Raw genomic sequence first — 26,465 nt, forward strand, 5'->3', positions numbered from 1 at the left:
GAAAAACAGTTTCGCAAATTTTAATATAAAGCCACCATTCTGTGTGGTAGAACAGCATTTTTATATAAGTAGAATGTTGTTAGCCAATACAAGCATACTGTATGAAATTCTTACCTGACTAGAGCTGTAGTAGCAGTCTGTAGAGCAGAAAATGAAGAAACCTTGAGCAGAGCCCAGGCACAATAATAACAGATAATTTATAAACTTTCTACATTCTTATAAGACATGCTCTGGTTTATCTACCACAACAAAAGGTTAACGTCTCGTAAGAAAACTTCTTGCGCTGGAATTAGCATTCTTCTTCCAGCTGTGTGCTCTTGTGTCAGACCTAATGCATTTGAGTGTAAGGTTTCTTTTTTCTGTTCAATGGGAGCAGACAGAGATGGTATATTGGAAATGCTTTCTTTGGCACACCCTGTTCTAAAATCTTGTGTGCAGCTATTGTACAATAAGAACAATAATAAATATGGAGCCAGAAGGATATAATTGTCCAAGAAATGATGCGGCCACTCTCAAACTCAAATACAATATCTCATTCTTTGCTTTATGCCCATTTAATGTAATCAGGGCCCCATGTACTCTGCACAACACTTGAACTGAAATGCACCCTCAATGTCAGTTTATTCTCCTGCCATGAAATAGCCTTCATTCCTAATCTAACCCTCCAAAAAAACCTCTAGTTCATATTTGAAAATACTAATAGATGTAAAATTCACCAGCAGTTATTTTCATTAAGGGATTTTTTTTTTCTGTAGTCTCTAGGCTGCCTAAGTTGACTCACTGGCACAGAACTGCATTCTCCTCCCCCCCCCCCCCCACCCCATGTTTACCATGAAAGTAGGAATTTTTAATTTCAGTAACCCCTTTCCCTAGTCCTTGCTGCTCTAGTCTCCAGGCAGCTCAGCTTGCCACCTATGCTTCTAGTTTCCCCTCATTCTCTGGCTGCAATCTGCCCTCCGGGTCTGGTTCCCTGACTCGTTGTTACATGGGTCCATAGAACAATGCAGGGAGCTCACACTGTAATCCAGTACTACCCGTTTGACAGCTGCAAAAGTGTCCCAGAAGATCAGAGATATAGAAAACAAAATGTCAGGTGATTCTCTGCTGCAAAATGATGAATGCTGTTGCAAAAATCCTGAATTTTGTGGCATCCTGGAAAATGCCAAATTCTGTGGATGAAGCATAGGTTAATATTTGGAAGGTTATCTTCAAAACTATTATTTTTTAAAACCAGGTTTCTGTTTATTAAAATGAAAATTCTGCAGAAGTTGGTGGCATTTACGCAGGAAAGCTTTCTAATTGCCCCGGGTGAGAGGCCACTGGATTTTAGTGGACTAAAATAAGTAGACTTTGTGATGGAAATATCTTAGGTTAACTTATCATAAGTTGAAGATTGATTATTTTTTAATGGTGAAAATGTATCAAATATAATTCCTTACAGATTTTACCTGCTAATTAAATGTTAACTATTTTTGTGTACTGAGAACTGTTCTTGTATGGGCTGTATCAGTTACGCTGGTATAATTTAGCATACGTTACAGATACATAACTAACACTACTGCAAGATATGGAGACTCATGGCCAATTAGTTGAAATAACTGGAAGAAAGTGGGAGGAGTTCTTCCAAACAAATGTCTCTTTGGGTGAGGGTTGGAACAGACAAGTCACCAAATGTCCCAGTGTGTGCTACCAAAGTAGGACACACACTTAGTATCACAACTTGAGTATTTTGCTTATTTCTATCTTAAATTTAGTAAAAGCCAAGATAGGAGGTTTTAAAAAATTGGGATCTGCCATCTTTTAGGGCTTTGGAGGTGGACATCCTGTGTGTATTAAAGAAAAACCTATGTAGAATATTCTTTTTTCTAATAACTGCTATTCCCAAAATGGCTAATGAAGAATTAATTAGATATCAACTGACATGTTTAACATTAATCGATTTTATATTTGACTGAACACAAATCTCCGCATTGAGATACTGACATGATGAGATTTGAATTTTGAGATCAGCGTCTCCTTATTTGCTTTGAATCCTTGGACTCTCCTGTTAAATGACATACTTGGGCTAGCCAGTCATTTAAAAATGCTTGATTCTGGGAATATGCTTGTATAACTCCTGTGTATCAAGATGAGACTGTGCATCTCAAATGGCTACTTAGATACAGATTCAGTTCAATATTGGCTTACTTGATCCTGTTCAGGGAAAAGATTTACTAACTAAATTGGAAAAGGTATTAGAGTCCCTTTTTAATTAGTTATTAAAACAATATTAAGTCTAGCAGACCTAAAATTAGCCTACCAGCCAACTTTGTTTTGGTGTGTGAGTCTTTATATGAGCAGGTATGTGCATGTCTCTGCATCTCTATGATCTGCCTGCTCTATTCTGGTGAGCAGCAGGATATTAAGAAACACAAAAGTCTTGCTCTTCAAGATCTGTGTATACAATTTGTATTGGGAGTCATGGGTTTCCAATCCTTTGGGTAGTACCCTTCTAATTTTGGGAACCATGGATTTGTCAGATGCTTGACCTAAAGTGAGTTATTCCTGCAGGGAATGAAATGAAAAAGCATCGCGCTACTCATATATCAGATGTTTGCAGTGTTCGCAATCAATTGTTTTAATTACAGGGGAAGCATCTGTGTACAGCTTCTGTGTTTATGCCATGGGGCAAAGGGTATGTTAACTGTAGTACTGTGTGTGTGTCTTTTTTAACTTGGAGTTTCCTTTGTAAAGTTTTGTTTTGTATGCTGGTTTATATGGCAAGTCATTCCTTCCTCTAGGAGAGAGTCTGTGCAAGGAACTGTATATTGCAGATAAGATTCATAACTCTATTTTTACATCGGTTAGTTGGTTGATGCTGATAGTAATTCTTTTTTGTGCAGTTTATCCCAAACTGAATGCGTAGGATAAAGAAGGCCTCTACCCAGATGTTTGAGTGCCTCTGAGGATTCTTGTGTTGAAACATGGAGAATGACAGGTAGTGTTCTTTACTTGTATTAGATGTGCTGTGGCTCTAGTAGTAAATAATACCGTGTACTACTAGAACCTTGAGGTTTTTCAGGTCAGGCTTGACAAAGCCCTGGCTGGGATGATTTAGTTGGGGTTGGTCCTGCTTGGAGCAGGGGGTTGGACTAGATGACCTCCTGAGGTCACTTCCAACCCTGATATTTACTTAGTCAGCTAAGGCTCTCAAAGCACTTTATAAAGGTAGTTAAGTATATCCCAATCTTACAGATTAGGAATTCAGATATAGATGTGCTAAGTGTTTTGCTCAAGGTCACACATTGGTTTATTGGAGATGTGGGCAGTAGAAACGAGGGGTGAAATTGTGGCTCCATTTAAGTCAATTGGTTGTTTTTACCATTGATTTCATTGAAAGCGGTATTTCACATTAGGTCTCCAAGCTCCTGTCCTAACCACTAGACTTATTGCCTTGCTGAAAGTACCTGAAAGTAAACTTCAGCGAGTGTAAATAATAAATGCCTTGTGTGCCATAGCCCTGACATGTGTTATTTCTTGTAGAACTGTAGTCGTAGTAGAAGTAGTTGCCCAATATAGCATTTATTTTGTTATGGGAGAAGAATGTTTTTCCAAACTCTAACATTATAATAAAACTTTTCTAGGAACAACAACGGGATAAATGAATCCTTGGTGACACTCCATGTACTTCACTGGAGTTACACCACAAATGATTTTAAATCAGAGTCTTTTAAACAAAATAATATGTCCCTCAGTGTAGAAATTATAAGGAAAATTAACAAAGCACCAGCATAATAAAAGCCTGAATCCTTCCATTGGTTGTAACTGGAAAATTTAATCCTTTTTAGACTGTTATTCTGTTGGTCCAGAAGTTAGTCCAAGGGGAGCAGGGGGGAATTTAGATGCACAGTAGAAAATGACCAGCCTTTTATTCTTGTTTCTTCATAGCTAGGAATCAGTTTTGTTCAAAAGTCTTGGGCTGTAGCAGGTTTCTTCTAAATACTTAATTAGTATGGCTATTGTGTCCGATCCTTAAGATGTTGGCCAAACTGTAACCACTGTTTGATGGTAACTGACCTGTTTCAGTATGGTGGGTGGATTGTGGAAGTTTCTGATGTTTTTACTGTCAAGTTCCTGCAGAGTATTAAACTATAAAGTGCTGTTCTAGAGTAAAGTGCTGTTCTAGGGCAGACCACAAAATAAGATGCCTTCAGTAGCATGCTTCATAGGAGCTGCTCTATTGTCTTGATTTGTATTTCCAAAGATAAGTTTAGAAAAATCTTTGAAACCGTCAAGCTCTTTAAGTGCTGTCATGTCTGCTCCTTGTTACTTAATCTAAAATAGAGTGCAGCAAGGATTAAAAGGAATCTTGAAAGTGTATAAAGTGAATTTAGGAATGAAAGGAATAGATTGAGCTAATGTTTTTAGTTCAGCATTCATCAATTGTTTCTGCACTGTTTAATTTCATGAGTATTCTGTGACAGCAACATTTATTGCTGTTAGACTGGAACCTCCATGAATGCTTCCTGATTTGTCTGTGTCAGCAAAACAGCTGTTATTACCATGGCTGCCACCTTCTACCTCTGTTTATATCTGTGTACCTGCCATGACTTCTTCTCTCATCTGCTTTGATCTCTCAACTTCTCCACATGCCAACTGTCTGCCGATGCTCGGAAAAGATGGAGAGACCTCTTCCTGCCTTCTTCCGTGAGTTTGTTTGAGGTACTCCATGGCCCCTCCCCCCCAACTTTCTGGGATGGGAGATCTTTGCCAGTCCCCTTATTGTGGTGAGCTATAGGGAATGAGATGGCAATTAAATTTTTCAAACTCTTTATGGCAAGCAGGAACTAAATATACAACATGGCTTATTGTATACAAGCAGGTTAGTGAGCCTAAGCACCAAAGCACTGGCTGGAAATACGGCCCCTCGGTATGGATTCAAATGGAGGACGTAGAAATTTGGGATACATTTATGTGCATGTAGTTTTTATGGATTGGGAGCATGTAGGCTGTCCATGCATCATGTGCAGCAGTTCCATGCTAACACCAGTAACTGCTGCCAGTACAGAATTTCTCAAATTTATTTTTTTCTTATTTTGCTTGCTAAGACTTTATCTATTGTTCTTTGTCTATACGAGAGTGAACTTTTTGTGAGAAAAATTTTGAGCATTTTTCTTAACACCACACATGGTATGGGTGTTGAGTTGTGGTACGGATGAGCATGTGGCTTGGACAAAGACAACCCTTAGAGGAGGATCTATTAAAGGAGATTCTCTATGTCCTAGTAAGGAGGAGAGGATGGAAGATGGTAAAATATGGGTAGGATCTGATGAGAAACAGTCAAATGAAGACGAATCCCATTCAATTACCTCATGTAATGGCAGACAGCTAAAAAGTGAAAAGTTTTTGAAGTGCTTGTATACCAGTGCTGGAAGTCTAAATAATAAGATGGGTGAACTGGAGTGCCTTGTATTAAATGAGGATATTGATATAATAGGCATCACAGAAACTTGATGGAATGAGGATAATCAGTGGGACACAGTAATAACAGGGTACAAAATATATCAGAAGGACAGAACAGGTCATGCTGGTGCGGGAGTGGCACTAGAGAAGGCATAGAGTCAAATGAAGTAAAAATCTTAAATGAACCAAACTGTACCATAGAATCTTGATGCTCTTAAAATAAGAATATAGCAGTGGGGATATATTACCAACCACCTGACCAGGATGGTGATAATGGCTATGAAATGCTCAGGGAGATTAGAGAGGCTATAAAAATAAAATAATAATAGTGGGGGATTTCAACTATCCCCATATTGACTGGATTCATATCACCTCAGGATGGGATTCAGAGATAAAGTTTCTTGATACCTTTTTCTTGGAACAGCTAGTCCTGGAACCCCCAAGAGGAGAGGCAATTCTTGATTCCGTCCTAAGTGGAGCATAGGATCTGGTCCAAGAGGTGAATATAGCTGAACCGCTTGGTAATAGTGACCATAATATAATTAAATTTAACATCCCTGGGTCAGGGAAAACACCACAGCAGCCCAACATGGGGAACTATACAAAAATGAGGAAGTTAGTTAAACAGAAATTAAAAGGCACAGGGCCAAAAGTGAAATCCCTGCAAGCTGCATGGAAACTATTTAAAGACACCATAAGAGAAGCTCAACTTAAATGTGTTCCCCAAATTAAAAAACATAGTAAGAGAACCAAAAAAGTGCCACCCTGGCTAAACAACAAAGTAAAAGAAGCAGAGAGACAAAAAAATACCCTTTTAAAAATGAAAGTTAAATCCTAGTGAGGAAAATAAACTCTGGCAAATAAAGTGTAAAAATATAATTAAGAAGGCCAAAAAGGAATTTGAAGAACAGCTAGCCAAAGTCTCAAAAAGTAATAGCAATTTTTTTTAAAAAATACATCGGAAGTGGGAAGCCTGCTAAACAACCAGTGGAGCCACTGAACGATTGAGATGCTAAAGGAGCACTCTAAGACGATAAAGCCATTGCGGAGAAACTAAATGATTTATTTCCATCAGTCGTCATAGCTGAGGATAAGAGGGAAATTCTGAAGCCTGAGCCATTCTTTTTAAGTGGCAAATCTGAGGAACAGTTGCATATTAAGGTGCCATTAGAGGACCTTCTGGAACAAATTGATAAACTAAACAGTAATAAGTCATCAGGACCAGATGGTATTCACCCAAGAGTTCTGAAGGAACTCAAATGTGAAACTGCAGAACTACTAACTGTGGTTTGTAAACCTATAATTTAAATCAGCTTCTGTACCACATGACTGAAGGATAGCTAATGTGATGGCAATTTTTTAAAAAGGGCTCCAGAGGTGATCCTGGCAATTAGAAGCCAGTAAGCCTGACTTCAGTACCAGGCAAACTGGTTGAAACTAGAGTAAAGAACAGAATGATCAGACACATGGAGGAACATAATTTGTTGGGAAAGAGTCAATATGGTTTTTGTAAAGGGAAATCATGCCTTACCACTCTACTAGAATTCTTTGAGGATGTCAACAAGAATGTGGACAAGTGGGATCCCATGGATATAGTGTACTTAGATTTTCAGAAAGACTTTGACAAAGTCCCTCGACAAAGTCCCTCAACAAAGGCTCTTAAGAAAAGTAAGCTGTCATGGAATAAGAGGGAAGGTCCTCTCCTTGATTGGTAACTGGTTAAAAGATAAAAGTTAGGAATAAATGGCCAGTTGTCAGAATGGAGAGAGGTATATAGTGGTGTCCCCCTGGGGTCTGTACTGGGATCGTCCTTTTCAATATATTCATAAATGATCTGGAAAAAGGAGTAAATTGTGATGTGGCAAAATTTGCAGATGATACAAAACTACTCAAGATACTTGAGTCCAAAGCAGACCACGAAGAGCTACAAAAGGATCTCACAAAACTGGATGACTGGGCAACAAAATGGCAGATGAAATTCAATGTTGATAAATGCAAGATAATGCACACTGGAAAACATAATCCCAACTATACATATAAAATGATATGGTCTAAATTAGCTGTTAACATTCAAGAAAGAGATCTTGGAGTCATTGTGGATAGTTCTCTGAAAACATCTACTCAATGTACAGTGTCAGTCAAAAAAGCTAACAGAATGTTGGGAATCGTTATGAAAGGGATAGATAATAAGACAGAAAATATCATATTGCCTCTACATAAACCCATGATACACTCACATCTTGAATACTACATGCAGATATGGTCGCCCATCTCAAAAAAGATATATTGGACTTGGAAAAGGTTCAGAAAAGGGCAACAAAAATGATTAGGAGCATGGAACAGGTTTCATATGAGGAGAAATTAATAAAACTGGGACTTTTCAGCTTGGAAAAGAGACGACTAAAGGGGGATATGATAGAGGTCTGTAAAATCATGACTGGTGTGGAGAAATTAAATAAGGAAGTGTTATTTACTCCTCCTCATAACACAAGAACTAGGAGTCACCAAATGAAATTAATAGGCAGCAGATTTAAAACAAACAAAAGGGAGTATTTTTTTTCCACACAACACACAGTGAACCTGTGGAATTCCTTGCCAGAGGATGTCGTGAAGGCCGAGACTATAATAGGATTCAAAAAAGAACTAGATAAGAGAATAGGTCCATCAATGGCTATTAGCCATGATGTGCAGCGATGGTGTCCCTAGCCTCTGTTCGCCATAAGCTGGGAATGTGCAACAGGTGATGGATCACTTGATGAATACCTTTTCTGTTCATTCCTTCTGGATCACCTGGCATTGGCCACTGTCGAAAGAGAGGATACTGGGCTAGATAGACCTTTGGTCTGACACAGTATGGCTGTTTTTATATTCTTATTTTGTATTCTGTTTTGGTTAATTACTCTTGTTGACTTTGAATATTTTAGATCTTTTTGTTGGTTCATAAACACCAGGCTTTAAATTTGTTTCAGAGAAGAGTGGGAGCGTGGAGTTGCCTGTTGAAGGTGTTTTTTGCACACTTGTGCTAGCTAAACACAAATAATTTTTGACTATCTTTTAATAATACACCTTTGTGATAAACAAAGTCTATCCTAATGTGGTTACCAATGGAATGATGAAGTGGACATACCTTATGTTGCAGGAATTGCTCTTCAAACTGGACTTTATGCTCTGAGTGTGGTGATATATTTTCTTGTTAGTTTTGTTTTTTCTTGTAGGGCTCAGGTTGTCAGATTAGCCACAAATCTGGTATTGTTTTTACCTAGTTGACTTTTACAGTTAGTATGAAAAAATTTAAGATAGTGCCCATTTATTTTCTTTTTCAGTTGGAATCAAATATTAAGATCTTAGTAGTATTTGCATTATCATGACAATCTAGTTTTAACTCTCCAGAGCTTGTGTAATTGAACTAACTTAATATTTTCAGAAGGGTGGTTGGAGTTACATCAGTAAATCAAATTATTAGTATTTGCACACTTAACTGTATTCATATTATTTTGTAAATTTACCTTTTGTGTACTTAATTTAAAGCTACAAGGTGAAATCTTCTTGTAGTGAATGTGGATATAGTGAAACTTGTTACAAAGTAGAATGAAATCCCAAATTGTCTCAATACTTTTGCAGCATAGAAATTCCAAATCAGGTCAGGGTTCAGATAACTTTGATCAATGTTAACATTTGTGGGTATAGTTGGCTAATGTTTAGTAATTGAGCATTATGCTGTTGCCACAAGGGCTAGAAAGGATTTTTCCCTGTCTGTACTGTACTGGGCAATGTGCAGTTAACCAAATATGCTATGATTTTTTTTCCTCCCGAACCACTGGATAGTCCTGTTTAAGGGCTTGTCTACACTACAAAATTAGGTTGACTTAAGTTAGGTTGACTTACAGCTACAGCAGTAATTCAGTTGGCAGTTGGTGTCCACACTACTCTCCTTCTGCTGGTGGTGCACGTCCTCACCTGGAGCGCTTGCACTGACTGAAGTGGGGCATTGTGGGGGACTGACAGCCGTGTGGGGCTCACAGCTGGTGTCCCCCATCTGCCCTGGGGGTGACAGCCCAAGCAGTGTGCCTTACATTGACCTAACTCTGTAGTGTAGATCAAGCCTTAGAGAGAGTGCTGAACTTAATGGAACAAGTGTCTAATCCTTTAGTAAAATGAATTTTTTTGAGATGTGTATGTAGAGACTAGTTAAGAGGGTCTCTATAGATATTAATAGTTGATCTAATGCATTAAGCTTTCAGCTAAACCGCAAAAGCTTTAGAATGATCTGTTATGTCCTGTTTGGCATGGTATCCTTGCCAACCGTTCTCTACCTACTGCTGTGGAAAAGCTTCTTCAGCACTGCTCCTAGTCATCATGCTGAAGTGTTTGTTTGGAACTTTGCCATTCTCGGCCAGAGTAGGTTTGTGGGGGTGTGATGGTTAGCCAAGCCTTTCTCTCTGCTGATCACGCTATCATGAATCTAATTTGTCAGGGACTGTTATCTGATGGAATTACTCAACGGTTTAAAATCAGACTTATTCTCTGTCCCAATCTAAGGTCAAGCACCTGGTTTTTGGTTAAATGGAATATAATTTCAGAATTTGCTATCAGTTCAGACATAGGTGGATGCATGGACATTTTGTGCAGTCAGAGATACAATCCTATTGCCATTGAAGCCAGTGGGAATTTTGACAGTGACATAAGAGTGTGTAGGGGAAGGGTCAGGCACTCAGTAAGCAACTCACTTTCTTCTATAAATAATCAGGAAACTACCCTTTGAATTTAGTGATAATTCTAGTTGAAGAAAGTCATCTGCTTTGAAGCAGTTTTCAGATACACCTTCAAAAGGGCATATCTTAGCAAAGAGCAAATATAATGGTTTCCTATCTTGCCTATTTTTCGGAAGTGTTCTAGCAGTAATTATCATTTAGTGCTGCTTCTGTGGAGTATTGAGGTATTCTCCCTTAGCAATGTACTTCATGTTTATTTTTCGTAGGCTCCTGTATATTGGAGATGCTAATCTTTTATCTATTAATTGAAATTTGTCAACTCTTGCAACTTTCTGAAATCCCTGCAAGTTTTGCTGTTAGTAAATGTGCATGAATATAGCATGTATGTACTCCCATGGCTGTAATGGAAAATAAAATCCTATCCATGGCATCTATTAATACTTTTGCAGTGAGAGACTAAGATGTCGTCTATGAGGTTAGAATCTTATTTCTCCATTTTAATGATTGAAATGAAGCTGACTACTGACTAGAACACCAGTAGTCAGTGTACAGTTATAGACATACTAGTTAGAGCCAGACATTTAAAATGTATGCCCTGACCGGCGGGTGACAGATGTGGCAAAAAGGTAAAAGTAAAATATGCAAAAAATATGAAAGCAGAGAGATTATAATCAAGAAATCTAGCATAGCTATCGAGCTCATGTTGCCTACTCAACATTAATAAACATGTCAAAGTAGGAGACTATTCTGCAATTATCTTAAATGGAAGTATTGCCTCAGAGTTGTTTAAAAGTGGTGGTACTATATCTCCACATGAGTGTTTGTATTTGTTCAAAATGGTCTCTTTGAATGCATAGAACAAACAAATGCTCATTTGTAGTGGAATCGTTGCATGTGTAATCAACCACATCTTTCCAGAAATTACCTGGCGATGGACAAGTCCACAAGATGCGCAACAGCAATCTCTCATAGGTTTTCTGCTTTTGAGAGCAGGGGTATTGTGAAAGGCTGCCAGGATGAGTGGTGTGAAATAAATTCTGTGAAGAACATTAAAGAATATGAACCTATTTTTGCCCTTCAAAAAACTCCAAAATCATCTCCTCTCCCCTACAAAAATCCTGGAGCCACTATTTGCTATTTCATGACACACAGCTGCATCCGATCAACACAAATTTATATAGGAAAGCAAGACAGTGAAACAGTCAAAAAGGTTAGGCAAAGTGAACTGGGGCACAGACCTTGATGTAAAGTCCTTATTAAGGGCATACAAAAAGAACAGACAGCCCCTAGAAGATACAAGAATTACTGGGGTATGAACTAATAGAGAATGTGTAATACCAGAAACGTCTAGACTCATAGGATGATTTCGCTAAATGAAAGGAAAGAATAGAAAAACTGGAGGTGTTTTTCCATCTCAAGTGGCTATAATGTAGTAAATTTGCTGAAAGGAAAACTTTTGGGTAAGGCTGCAAAACACTTTGTTGTGACACTCTTTTTTCACATGTTCTTACCTTTCTGAAATGCTCACCTCTTGAGCCAGGCAAAAGTGAATGGAAAGTTTGTGAGAAATCTTTTCAGCCATTTTTTGATTTACGTAATATTATTCCTGCTCAAAATATTCTGAACATGCATGTGAACAGGGCTGTGTCAAAAATGGCTGAAGTTTCAACTTTGAAACTTGATATAGATTCTTGATAATGAGGACTTTAAGGATTTGTGTCTTTGCCTTGTTTTGAAATATGATTTTATTTTACAAGTTGAGCATTGTAAATTGGGCACACTTAGTAGAGTCTTCTCCCTGTCCCCCATTAAATTTGAGTGGAGAGGAGGGGACCCTGAAAGATAGGTATATTGTTTAGTGTGGACTTCCAAAGCTGCATACACGTCTATTTAACTCTACAAATGTGCATTTTATTAGTGATTGTGCCTGCTAGTTATAGAACTTGGGGCTTTTGCCTTCACAGTGTACAATGGTGAATGGAGAAGAAAAATCCCATTGTTACTGATTTGTGGATTGCTTGAGATGAATTACAACACTTTTAAGGCTGTTCATTCAGTCCACTGTTAGAAAACTTACTTGTTTATTCCAAACTCAAGAAAATAAATAGTAATCCATTGTTAATTATTTTTGCCCGCTACTCCTGAGTCAAATTAAACATGAGCAAAAGTGTTGAAGCCATTAGAGCAGTACCTGTTTAGACTAATGGTGAATTTGACCCACAATATGTATGTACATTTTTCTACATCTGCATTTATACTTAAGAAAAATTGAGCGCAGTTGGCTTTCTCTTACTTAATTGGGTAGATAAAGGATCCAGTTAATTAACATTTTGGGAACTGATTAATATTGAGCTAATGTTGAGTCTTTAAATAGGCCACTAAAAAGAAAACTGCATGTTTTACTGAGTCACAAAATGCATATATTAAAAACTTACTTCCCACTATGAAAAACTGTGTGAAATTGATCACTTTGCTTTAAAATATTAACTGGTCAGGTTTTTCCCATTCTACAACTGGCCAGTTTCCATCCTGTTCTAATATTGATTTAACCTCAGAAGAATAATTGTACACTGTGAACAATACACCTTGTGTCTAACTATTTAACAGTGAAGTTTAATAATTAAACTAGTATTAAAACAAGAGAGGAACTAGTTTTAGTTTTTCACTGTAATGCTTTATGGATAGTGGCACAATCATTTTACAGCAAGGTGGCAGGTACTGCCAGGTGCTAGGCCAGGAAGTGCTAATTTTAATTTGAAACTTTATTTTCAGTATTTCACATGGGCTTTTCATTGTGTGCAGTGATTAAAATGCATAGGTCTTTTTTGAGAAACATTCTCTTCTTTTGTTTTTTTCACATAGGACTGGATCCTGCAAATACAGGTGTAACTTTACACCCAGGAGCCGTCCAACTGAAGTTAGTAGGATTACTCCTGGGCAGGATTAGACACCTTAGTCAGTAGACAGAAACATGTGGGTAGTAAATTTTAAAGGTGCTTCTTCTGGACCTGTGAATCATCATGTTTCACTCAAGGAGGCATTGCACAGAGCTAATGTGGTCAGGTGCTCTTGGAGAATTATTACTCCCCACATATAGAAATTCTGATTTTTAAAATGAGCTTAGGCCAATCTCAGTGTTGTTATACAATAGTTGAAACAAAAAACAGATTTTACATTTCTCTTTTTACTTCAGTAGTTTCTCTGCAGTACTTACTTCCCCTCCACCCCGCATACATACACACAGAACTGTTGAAAAGCTGTTGTAAAAGAGTTAGCATCTAGATGATAATTATTTGAGGGAAAAGAGAGTGCCTTCCAGTTTGACTCTTTCCCAGTGAAACTGCAGTTTGAATTCAAACTTTGTTTGTATTTATCCATCGGCAAAGCTCACCGTAAAATGCTCTTTGAGACTATTATTTCCCTGTTTATTTTTCTTAGTTTTTCCTAGAATAAATTAATCTTTCTGAGAAAATGCCATAAAAACACTTCTGTACAAGGATGCCTCAATCTAAATTGTCTGGATTATAAGCTTCTGTTGTTTATAGAACTCTTAATCGTCCTACTGCTAGCTAGAAGGAGAGGTGGGAAGATGGAGGAAAAATGCACTTGCTAAGTGCAATAGTGGGCAGTGGGATGTTTGTCATGATAGAAGCCCTTCTCCTTTTGTCCGTTGCTCTTTAATCTGCATCTTTGGGAGTCTGGCAGATGGGACCATTCCTCCTTAAGGGTCTTTAGATCTTCTTAGCTTTACTTCATCTTTCTTCTATCCTTCCTTCTTTATTCTTTCACTCTCACTCTTTCCAGCTTTCTCTGTCTCTCTCTAGATTTCTGTCTTCTAACTGGATTGTCTACTATGTCAGAGGATGGGACTTAGTGACCCAGAAGGTGACAGTTCCTTCAGTCCTGTGTTCCTAAGTCTGTGACTATTTTATTCTTTAATATGGACCCTGAAATAGGTCAACCATGCTGGACCCTGAAATAGGTCAACCTCCAGGATATGCTGTATTTGTTCTGTTTAGGTTATAGTTGAAGTTTACCTGGTTGGTGCACAATACAGTTGCTTGCCTTGTGAGTGTGGCAAGGTGCTATGAACGCAGAACAACTTTGCTTAATGGTCTTTGCAGTCACTTCCTATCCAGTTCTAGGTGTGCTTCAAAATATTGGGGATAATTTTTAAAGATCTGAATTTTCTGTGCTGTGACCTAAGTGAGAGTTCTTTCATCCCTATTATGATAGTTAAGATCAGCTGGGAGGATCATGCTGTTGGTTCTTGAGTCTAAAAATGCTATAGCTGCTCCTAAGCCTTTCTCAGTTCAAGGCTAGTAAAATTGGCTCTATCAGAGTCAAAGCATAACATGCTTCTGGGTGTGATCTAAAGTGTTCTTATTTTGTTTGATAATACTTGATTTTTGTGTTTTTTATGGTTCTCGTTCCTGACAAGAGAACAATGGCTGTAATGCTACCCACAATGAACAGGTATTGTAATTTGTTTTAAAGAACTCTTAAGTGCCATAGGTTTTGTATATTTTACTGTACTAAGGTTTTTCTAGGAGGTGTTGCTAACAGCACCTACCATTAAGGTTGCTTAACTCTTTACCTTATAAGACCCTGTTTTCAGTGCCTTATAACTTTGCCAAATTACAGCCATTCAGGGTGAAATGTTCCATGCTGGGTATCTGCCTCAGTCTGATTTGTCTATCTTTCTGTTTCAGCAAAGCTGGTTTAGCCATTTTCAAAAACTAAATTGGGGAAAATGTTGTTTTGCCCATGTTTAAAAAGAATAAGTGTTTCACTGAGAAGCTTTAGTGTCTCTGGGTATGTCTACACTGCACGATTATTTCGAAGTAGTTTAAACCGATGTTACAAAACCGATGTTATAAAATCGGTTTTGCGCGTCCACAGTGCGATCAAAAAATCGATTGCTTATGTCCATGGTCCAAGGCTACCATCGATTTCAGGAGCGGTGCACTGTCTTTCTGGGCTACCGTGTCAGTGCCCCTCCCCGTTGTGTCATGAGTATTAAGAATCGATAGAAAGAGACTTGTTAGCTGGAGATAAATGATGTCGGGGGGGAGCACTTGGAGGCAGCCTCCGGGGCTATGGACAGTACCAGGCAGCATGCGACTCTATTTTTAGAACCATTAAGGAGGAATCTGACTCGATTTGCCAAGCAAGTCAAATCTCAAATGTGAATTGCAAAATTTTTCAGCCACAGTTTCACATATTAATTGTTATTACGTCGTCCTATCTACTCAGGGTAGCCAACTGTTGCCCTCGATGTGAGCATTAGGCGGTTCTCCTGGATCGTGGCCTCAGCACCGTCTACCACCAGAGAGGAGATGGAAGGTCTCCTTCAGTGCTGTAGCGTCCCGTCTACCAGGCAGCATTCAGTACACATAGGTACATAGAGAAGTAGTCAAGGCATGACTTCCTTTTTTTCAACGTTGGGGGGGGGGATGAACTGAGGAGCTGTTCTAACCCGCCAGACACTTGTTTGACCTACAGACCATCTGGGAGCTCTGCCATTATGCAAATAATTTTCAGAGACTGTTGTGGACTGTCGGTAGCTGGAGTCCTCAGTACCCCCTCCCCTCCCTATGAGCGTCCATTTGAGTCTCTGGCGCTTCCCGTTACGCTTGTCCACGCAGCGCCTGTGTCATCCTGCAGTTTTTTATTCAAACCTTTGCATTCGTGTTCTGTAATGGCAGTGGATACACACCAGATTTTTGGTACTCCCCATAACGCGATCGACCTAGTATCTACACCGGTACGGTCTGCTGTATGAGCTCTTTTTGATTTGACGACTGCATCGCATTGCCGTGCTTATCAGGGAGCTCCACGCGTGGAACAAGCAGGAAATGTAATTTCATTAGTTCGCGGGGCTTTCCTTACCTGCCCGGCTGCATCGAGTTCGATTGCTGTCCAGAGCGGTCACTGCAGCACTCTGGGATGCGCCGGAGGCCAATACGTCGATTTCCGTCCACACGACCCTAAGTCCGAGTTATCCTTATTCGAATTTAGTGCTACTCCTCTCGTTTGGGAGGAGTTTCCGAAACGATTTAAGAGGCGTGTAACTCGATATTAATGCGACGTCGTGTGACGGAATACAGACGTTAACATCGGTAATCGGCATTAACCGATTTAAAGTCACAGTGTAGGACTTTGGCCTCTGTGCTTTGTGTAGGGATGTGAAATTGGGGATCACCTAATACAAGGGTGTTACATTGCAGTCATATATTTTATAAAATTTGATAGTATATAATGTAACTGGAATATGCTAATGCAAAAGGTCTCTGTAAGGATCGTTACAAAGCTTAATTTCTACTGGGTACGTCTATTGTATAAATGTTACTGACTGAAAAACTAAATAGAAATTAATTGGGGCCTATTGTAGTTAAGTGAGTACTTATGTTGGTTTGGAATTGATGACTCCCATTAACCAGGACAGTTGTCTGCAGTGGGTTGTTCTACCTTGTTAGTCCTTCCTGGATCCTGATGTTGGCAAGTGGGCATTGAAACTTGCAGGACTGATCATTGTCACCTGAACTGAATCCATTTTTAACCTGGTATCTTTCCATTGAGAAGGAGGGCGTGGAAACCGAGATGGGGAAAAGGATTCCTTGCCTTATGCAAAAGTATATATAAGGATGGAACAGAACGAGAGGGGAGAGAGCATTCATGAGAATCCCTAGACTACCACCTGAGCTGGAACAAGAGCTATACTGGGGAAAGAATTGTGCCAGGCCTGGAAGTGTTCCGTCTGAGGTAAACACTTACTGAAGCATCTCTAGGGTGAGTTATCTGTTATTCAGTTTGATTAGACACTAGATTTGTGCATTTTTTTTATTGCTTGGTGACTGACTTCTGACTGTTTACTACTTGGAACCACTTAAATCCTACTTTTCTGTATTAATAAATCACTTTTTACTTATTAATTGATCCAGAGTATATGGAGTATCCTGGGGGAGCAAACAAGCGTTGCATATCTCTCTTCAGTGTATAAGAGGGGAACAATTTATGTGTTTACCCTGCATAAACTTTATACAGGGTAAAACGGATTTATTTGGGTTTAGACCCTATTGGGAGTTGGGCATCTGAGTGTTAAAGACAAGCACACTTCTGTTATCTGCTTTCAGGTAAACTTGCAGCTTTGGGGCAAGTAATTCAGACCCTGGGTCTTTGTTGGCGCAGACAGGAGTGTCTGGCTCAGCAAGACAGGGTGCTGAAGTCCTGAGCTGGCAGGAAAGGCAGGGATAGAAGTAGTCTTGGCACATCAGGTGGCAGCTCCCAAGGGGGTTTCTGTGATCCAACCCATCACAAAGGGATCTGCCTTTTGCTGTTCCTGTGAAAATCTGCCCAAATTTAGCCAAAAAATCACAGTTTCATAAGCTTAGTAGAGATTTGTTTGGCAACAGCATTGTGTGAAGATTTTCTGCGCTGAGGATGCTCCATCCTCACATAGTCCTGCATACTGACCAAACTGCATGCACCGTCCCCACAGAATGACTGAGGTATGCTTAGGCTGACCAGATAGCAAGTGTGAAAAAGCAGGATAGGGTGGGGGATAATAGTCCTGTGCTGGGTTGATAGGATCCTGTACAAGACAAAGCCCCTAATATCCAGATGTTCCTGATAATATCAGGGCATCTGGTAACCCTATGTACGCTCCATCCCAGAACTTTATGGCTGAGCAAAACGTTCCCTGTAGTTGTTCCTTTGGGCTACTGTGATGCCAGCCAGAGAAATTGAGAGCTGGAGACTCTCCTGCTCTCAGAGTGCCCTCACTGATGGTGCCAAGACACTGTGGGATGCAGGGGCCTGTGGAGCTTGTGGAGTGGGGACTGGGATGAGCTTGGGATAAGTTGGTGAAGATGGGCAGAAGGCCTGTATTGACTGAAGCCCATGTCCTCCAGAATCTGGAAATGAAGCCCGGATTCCTGAGTCTTAACATTCTTCTGTTGTCAGGAAATATTTGTGAAAGCCACTGGAAAAAAAATTCATTCCCCCCTCTAGTGCTGGTCCACAGAGAGGATGACAACTTGCTGTTGATAGCAGTTACCCCCTTAGTTCAAGTGACAAAGGTTTATAATGTATATCTAAAAGTTCCAGCCCTGCTGATGACCCATGTGAGGGGACAGTATGGTTACACATGATGGTACAGTCAAACCTCGCAATAACGCGCCCCGCCATAATGCGAAATCGCATATAACACGATCACAGGTTGGCTCCCCTTTAAGGCATAATACAGTACGGTACTGTACCAATGGTCCCCAACACCATGGGAGGAGAGAGAAGCTGCAGCCCTGCACCTCCTGGGGACAGAGAACTCTGAGGCTGTGAGCGCCGGTGCTCACTGTCCCCAGCAGGCGGGGGCCGCAGCTTCTCTCTGGCTTCTCTGGGGCTGCGGGCGCCAGTGCTCTCTGTCCCTGGCAGGTGGGGAGCTGCGGCTCCTCTTGAAGCTGGAGAGAAGCTGTGGCCCCTCGCCTGCCAGGGACAGAGATCACCGGCACCTGCAGCCCCGGAGTTCTCTGTCTCTGGCAGGCGGGGAGCCGCTGCTCCTCTCTCCTGCTGGGCGCTAGGCACTAGGGGTATTAGGCGGCACACATCAATGCACTGCGTTGGGGACCACTGACAACCCCTGCTATACTGTGACCCCGCATTTAGCGCGATCGAATTTTTGGACCCCAAACATCACGTTATAGCGGGGTTTCACTGTACTTCTTTTGTTCTTTTTCAGTTTTGCTTTTTTAAAAAACTAGGAAATTACATTAACAAAATGAAGCAGCCTCATTAACTGCATAACTCTGGTTCATTCCTTGAGCATGCTCCATCCTGTGCACTGAATGAGGCAGGAATCCTGAGGACAAAATGTTATGTAATCATATAACTGAAGACTGCAACATAATTCATGGGCAACCTTAAATGTGACATTTTCTAACTTTTGAGTTCTTGGCTTTGCAACCTTAATATTCTTTTAATGTAGCCTTTCTATGTAATATATGTTTTGTTGTGGCATAGAATTGGATAAGAAATATCTAACGTTTCCCTTTAAGGAGCTCTAAGAAGAGCCATTGAAACAGTCAGCTGTCCCACTTAGTTACCCTCTATTTTTTGAAGCGAACCCCTTTTTCAACTAGAAGTTGATAAGATTAGAAGGAGAGATTTCATTCACTTCCAGCACTGAACAGGTAACAGCAGAGAAACCTTCAGCGGCATTTTTGGGGAGTGCTCAGGCGAACCGAGAGAAACAAGTAATTTAAGTCCTAAGTATCTAACCTAACTTCCAGTTTGGATGGATTGCAACTGGTATCGGATTTTGCAGCCAAAACTGTGTGTTGATGTTTTAATGGTCTAAATTGATAAGCACTTCATTTTGAAGGTGAGTTATTTCCATGATATAATAGACATTGATTTGTCTAGTGAAAGATGGTAAGGGTGAAAAAGAGGAAGCTGTTTAAAATTCAGAATTCATATTTCCTAGACCTATTTGTTCCTGCATAAATTTCTCTTCTCTGCAACAATGGTCGTGATCATTTACCTTCTCACCATAAGCAGCTGCACTCCGTTTTCTCTGGTCTACTCATTCTTCTATAAATCTATTTCTTTATATTTTATTCTTTAGTTGGTGTCTGTTCCTTTTTAGCACTTGCTTAAGCTTTTGTCTGTGGACTTGGTACTGAGCAGCCCTCATTTGTGGTTGGTATAGTTAGTTTTGCTGTTTACTTTCTCATGCTATGTTTTACTCTATATTTAATTTGGATTATTAAAGATCTAGTATATTTCATAAGCAGAGTCTGTGTATCTTAGGTTTGGTTTAGAACAGGGGTAGGCAACCTATGGCACGTGTGCCGAAGGCGGCACATGAGCTGATTTTCAGTGGCACTCATGCTGCTCGGATCCTGGCCACCAGTCCGGAGGGCTCTGCATTTTAATTTAATTTTAAATGAAGCTTCATAAACATTTTAAAAACCTTATTTACTCTACATACAACAATAATTTAGTTCTATATTACAGACTTATAGAAAGAGACCTTCTAAAAACGTTAAAATGTATTACTGGCATGCGAAACCTTAAGTCAGAGTGAATAAATGAAGACTCGGCACAGCACTTCTGAAAGGTTGCCCACCCCTGGTTTAGAACAAATCTATTAAACTACATACAATTTGAGAGGATGTTTGGGGGGAGGGTGGTGGCATGTGGTAAGTGTGTCCTATGTCTGTTTTAGCATTGAAAGAGTTATTACATAGGAGCTCGTGGGAGAGGGAAAGAGAGACTGAATTGTGTTTAGGGTAGTGTGGGTTATCACACAGGAGCTGATGAGAGAGAATGTTTCTGATTTAAAGTAGGATGACTGCATGATGTTGTTTCTAAGGAAACTGGTACTGGAAGCTCCCTGGTTTTAGCAGCTCTCCATTGCTGAAGTGTAGCAAACTGGAAATTTTGCAGAACCTTCAAGTAATCTTAAAATGAAGGTTTTATTGATTTAAATAGGAAAATGCATATTATCAGTGTAATACATTTTTGCATTGAATTCAATTCACATTTCAATTTTGGAATGTTTTTCAGTTTTGTAGATGGCCTTAAATTTCTGTTTTCAGCATGCTGCTAGAATTTTGCATCTACAAAGCATAACTTCATTGTATTAGTTGAAGAAATATGGAGAGTTTGGCAGCGGAGCCTTGTGGCACCCAAGAAGGCACCGGAGGCAGTTTGGGTGTTTAACACTCAGAATGAGGTAGAACCCTTTTGGAATGGGAGATGGACTGCATCTTTTCTTTCCCTCTCCTTTTCGGGCAGGGGATTTGACTCTTTTGGACGGGAACTGAAGTCATTGGTTGAAAGTCAAGCCCCACTGAAGTCAATGAGAGTGTTGTCATTGACTTCTGTTGAGCCAGGCTTTTACCCATAGTTTTTCCATTCCAGCAATCCTTGACAGTAACCAGCTGCAGCTGCCCCTGGGGTTAAAACAAGATTCTGTAACATGGTTATACACTTTGCCCCTTCTGTCCTGATGGACAAGGAACAATCATATTATAGCATGTTTGCTGTACAACCATGTGTCACAAATGTATTTTTAACATATTTATTTTATTGTAGATGGGGCCTTATTTGGCAGAGTTTGTAGGGTCTAGAGATTAGTCATAAAGACCTTCAGCATCTAAGTTTATTAGATGAAACATTTTTATTATATATAGGTGTTTTTAAATCTGACTAAAAGTCTGAAATAGAGGAGAGTTCATCTTCTGTTAAAAGGAGAAAGCAGAGCTGGTTGATTTTAAATCACCAAATGGAAAGTCATGATTTAAATAATCAATTGTAATCAACTTCTCTATTTGTACTTCAGTTACTTCATAAACAAAGGTGCATTCTGCTTGGTTGATATCATTAAGACATGCTGATATACAACCAATTATGGCCTTTGATGAGCAGCTGCTTGCCAGACTCCTGGCTTAGTTTTTGTCAGTTACACTTGAATTTGAAATTCCTGGATTTTAGGTTGCTGTACAATCACGTCTGATGAAGGTTGCCTAGCACACAACTGGGAGTCTAAACTCCACTGCAAGAATCATGAACTCTAGTAAAAGTGTAAGTTGGACTCATTATCTTGAAGGTCATGTCCCTTTGCGTAACTTCTCCCCTCTGTTTCACACCAGCATAACAGTCTTGTATCTAAAAAAGTTGAAATGGTTATCTCTCCTTAATTGTCAGCAAGTGTTGCTCTCTGATGATGGTCAATTGACTTCCCCCTAAGAATGAGCAGGACATGAAGCCATATGTTGCATAGCTCTGCTATTCTCAGATTTTTTGTGCAATGTATTTTCATTCTGATGAAAGTTTAAATAATAGTCATGTTCTGTAGCTAGAGGAGTTGACTGGACCCTTCTTGTCTGTCTTGCTGTTTCATTACAGAAGTTGATAGGTTCTTAGAGGGTTTATTAATGCAGTGTTTGATCTGTACCAATTGTGTGAGTGATTTTAATAAGCTGTATCTGAGGTTTTGGAAGAATATAGTGAACATTATCTGATGTTAGGAGTGACTTCTTTAAAGTGGGAACTTATTTCTAGCAAGCAAATAGAGGAGGATTTTATATAGAAGAGGATTTTGTGGTTTTTTTAAACAAGAAAATTGCATGTGTGGAATGGAAACAATTTTCTGCACTCTTTCTGTCATTATCTTCATTGTCACTGATTTATATACACATTTTCTAGGGGTAGTCGTTACTGATGACTACATTTCACCAGTTTGTTCCAAAACTTATTGATGTGGTAGATGCAGTAGCTGTTTATAGAATCATAGAAATGTATGGCTGGAAGGGCTCAAGAGGTCAGATAGTCAAGGCCCCTGTGCTGAGGCAGGGCCAGCTAAACCTACACCATTCTGGACGATGTTTGTCCACCCTGTTCTTAAAAACCTCCAGTGATGGGGATTCCGTAGCTTCCCATGGAAGCCTATTCTTGAGCTTAACTACCCTTATAGTGGGAAAGCTTTTCCCAATATCTGACCTAAATCTACCTTGCTGCAGATGAAGCTCATTACTACTTGTCCTACTTTCAGTGGACATGGAGAACAACTGATCACTGTCCTCTTTATAACAGCCCTTAATATATTTGAGGTCTGTTATCAAGTTCCCCCTCAGTTGTCTTTTTTCTCAAGAATAAAAGTGCTCAGTTGTTTTTATGTTTCTTTGTAGGTCAAGTTTTCTAAACCTTTTCTCATTGTTGTTGCTCTCCTCTGGGATGGTTTCCAGTCTGTCCATGTCTTTCCTAAAGTGTGTAGAGCAAGACAGTTGCCTCCCATGTGTTATGACACTCCTGTTAATACACCCCAGAATGACATTAGCCTTTTTCACAGCTTTATCACATTGTTGACTGTTGTTCAATTTATGATCCACTATAACTCCCAAATCCTTTTCAGCAGTGCAACTGCCTAGTCTTTTATTCCTCATTTTGTAGTTGTGCGTTAAGATTTTTCTTTCCTAAATAAAATACTTTACACTTTATTAAATTATATCTTGTTTATTTCAGACTATTACACTTAAATAATTAGGATGACTGGAAGTCTCAGGAGTTAGTAATTAGATAAAGAACATTTCATCTCTGAGTTTAGAAGTGGCTAGATTGGGAATAATTAAGTATGGCAATCTAGTGATCATTTTTGGAGACATAGGAAATTAATTTGGGTTTTGTGGGTAAGTGTCCACTTTGCACAATCACTGTCACAGTTGTGGCTGGGTGATGCCATTTTGCCCCTCTCTGAAGAGAGGCCAAAAAGTAAATGGACATATAAAATGGAACTACTACCCTGCAATCTTTATAGCAGATTGTAGGTGAAGGTTGTGACAGTGCGGAGAAACTTTAACAGCCACTGCCTGTGCTGTACCTGCTCTAAAGGTAAATCAAGGAATTTTGTCTCCAAGGCTCAATTATGGCACTTCTTGTAGTTCTTTTTGGCTCCTTCCCTCTTTAGAGGGGCTGGCCACTTGTTCCCTGTGGGTTGTCCCTTTACTATGGAGGTCACATAGACTAACATCTTTCATGAAAAATTATTCACTTAAAATTTTTCATTAATTATCACATTGAATTTACTGTGGAAAGCAAAAGTCTAAGAAAGTGTTATTAACTGGCCTCCCAGTAGAAATGAAGTTGCTGTGGTAGCAGCTGCCATCTTCTGAAGGCCGGACTGAATAAACTGTTAACCATTTTCACAAAAATCTCTATGTTCATGGTCATCTTTGTAGAGTGTTTTTACAGTATTCCCTGAAATCCTGGTTAGATTGCTGTTTGTTTAGGTGGCAGAGGAGAGCATTCTGTTTTACTAAATTACTAGTGGCAGTGGTACTATGTAGAGCTAGAGAGCAGAATACGGTAAAGCAGTAGAGTTAGAGTAAATGCACCAGGCATGGTAATTATTTTTAAAGTACTTTATGATGGATCCGCAATACCCTGTCTGTGTGTTAACAATACATTAATTTTAGTTTTGAGGAAAATTTTCCAGTTTATGTTGCCTCACATAAATCAGGTTTCAGGGTAGTAGCTGTGTTAGTCTGTGTCCGTAAAAAGAACAGGAGTATTTATGGCACCTTAGAGACTAACAAATTTATTTGAACTTAAGGTTTCGTGGGCACAAAAGCTTATGCTCAAATAAATTTGTTAGTCTCTAAGGTGCCACAAGTACTCTTGTTCTTTTTATGGATACAGACTAACACGGCTACTACTCTGAAACCTGATTTATGTGAGGCAAAAGTCTTTCGAGCTGTGAGCAGCTACTGCATTCCTGACTCAAGCCTTTCTGTTTTACATTTTTAGCTGTAAAGTATTTTTAAAAACTGGGTGTAGATTATTTTGGGATGATGAGTATTTTGGTACTTTTATTAATAAAAGTCCACACAGCAAAACATTTCTCAAAGTATATTTAGAGTTGTTTATGACCTTTATTACTTGCTTTAAAAGTGTGTGAACCTCAGTGGAAACAAAAATACCAGTCTTGGTCTTGCAGTGTTTTTTAATGTTTGTTGTAAATCTCCACTGCTTGTTTGCAAAGAGAGACCTCTCCTGGATTTATGATGATGTAGTGAAAGGAACCCATTACGAGCAGGAAGTGGATTAAGAAAGCTGGAAAATGTTTTGCAGCATCCAGCATTTGAATTGCAAGGTAGGGAACTTCTTGCCGATATGCTTCAGTGGGGTAATTCTTGGCCAGGGTGGGTGTGTACTTTGTCAAAATTGATGCAGTGGGGTTCGGTAAATGGCTTGGGGGGAAGGTACAGTAGGCAAAAAGAGGCCTCTCTTTTTTGTAGATTGGAGGTGTGCATGTGTGTTCCTAAGCCCTATGGCGAGGGAAGAGCTGGGGCTGCCTTTCTTTGATTGGATCAGAGAATTAGCTACTGAGCTGGTATTAATATGGTTTGAAAGGGCAGACTTCTTGGGTGTAAGGTGATGGAATGGAGTCGTCAGGGACTTCTTTATATAATAACTGTGGAGAAGAGGGCTAGATTGTGGGACCTCTCTCTTAGGATATTTAGGAGATCTTATGTTCAGCCTGCCAGCTTCTCACCCCCAGCCTTTAACCCTTTAACCTCTTCTTTAGTTGCTTCGGTTGTACTCCTGGAGTAGGGACAGAGTAGTAGGATCCCCTGCCCGGCACTTCAGGTGTTCTAGCTTGGATCGTTTTGTAGACTGTTTGGCTTTCTGTTTATACTATATTCCTTGCCTATGTTAGTAGGGCATTAAAGGTCCCACTTTGTAGCTAGGAAGCCGTGGGTAACATAGAAGAGAGATTTACAGAGGTAGATTCAAATATGTGGGGATATTTTAAATAACAGACCAAAGTTGTTTTTTTGTTATCCATTGTTCTTTGAAAACTGTGTATGGTTAGGATGTAAAAAATTCCAAATAAATTGAAAAAGGTGTGCTCAATTATTGCTAACCAGAGCTGTAGCAGAAGTTACATTAGACTGCCATCATAATGGGGCCTTTCTGTACAGGTATGTTTGGTGAAGAGGATTTTTTTTTTAAAAGCTTTGACCATGTACTGTATATTCAGTTTATGCTGAACTGGAAAATGTATCAATCCTCTTCTTGCCCAGACAGCTGAGGCTGACAGGTAATAACGACTTCTCCTCACTATGTAAATCCTTTTAAAAATAGTTGTTTACCACTTTTTGGTATCTCAAAGTGCAAGTGGCATGGTGTTGGAATTAAGAATAGCAATGTTTTCTGGAATTAAGAATAAAATTTTCTGTACGATTAGTCCGTAATTTATAGATATCCAGTATTAGATGAAATAGTATGTATTTTATAATGTATAGTGCATGGATTTTGTTCTTCCTTATGATATAATAAAACCTATATATTTTCTTTTTAGCAAAGTTCAAGTTTGGATGCAGCTAAAAAGATTGTTTTTACCTGGGAATCTTTAGTTAATTTTTTACTCCAGTTATCTTATGTTCTGGTCTAGGGTATGAACTTGAGAAATGGTATTCTATCCTTTTACATTTAGGTATCTGTTTTAATTCTGGCAGATCCAAAGCACTTTGCAAATTCTGTGTGTATATGTATGATAGCTAATAAAATAAAAACCTGGAACACTTCCCCCACCGCTGAAAGTAGTCATCTGTGGGGTGGGATATATCAGCTATCTAACAGTCCGCAACATTGTTACATAAAAATGACTAAATGAGAACCAGAGAGAGAATGTGTGTATGAAGTAATATAAATTCTTCTTCGAGATGTGTTGCTCATATCCATTCCAGTAGGTGTATGCGCCGCGCGTGCACATTCGTCGGAAGACTTTTACCCTAGCAACTCCAG

The 26,465-nt window shown here is 39.4% G+C and overlaps 1 protein-coding gene across 11 annotated transcripts in view; it reads left to right on the forward strand.

Annotated features, from left to right (window-relative positions):
- HYCC2 (hyccin PI4KA lipid kinase complex subunit 2) overlaps positions 1 to 26,465 on the forward strand; it is a 128,048-nt gene that overhangs the window by 2,984 nt on the left and 98,599 nt on the right. Inside the window, exon 3 of one of the 11 annotated variants that reach the window (XM_075070010.1) lies at positions 2,883 to 2,977. The exons of the other annotated variants lie outside the window; for them this stretch is intronic. The gene's annotated coding sequence lies outside the window, so the exon portion shown is untranslated. The remainder of the gene's footprint in view (positions 1 to 2,882; positions 2,978 to 26,465) is intronic. 11 annotated transcript variants of the gene reach the window in all.

This window comes from Chelonoidis abingdonii, chromosome 10, assembly GCF_003597395.2.
Source record: "Chelonoidis abingdonii isolate Lonesome George chromosome 10, CheloAbing_2.0, whole genome shotgun sequence".
Lineage (NCBI taxonomy): Eukaryota > Metazoa > Chordata > Testudines > Testudinidae > Chelonoidis > Chelonoidis abingdonii.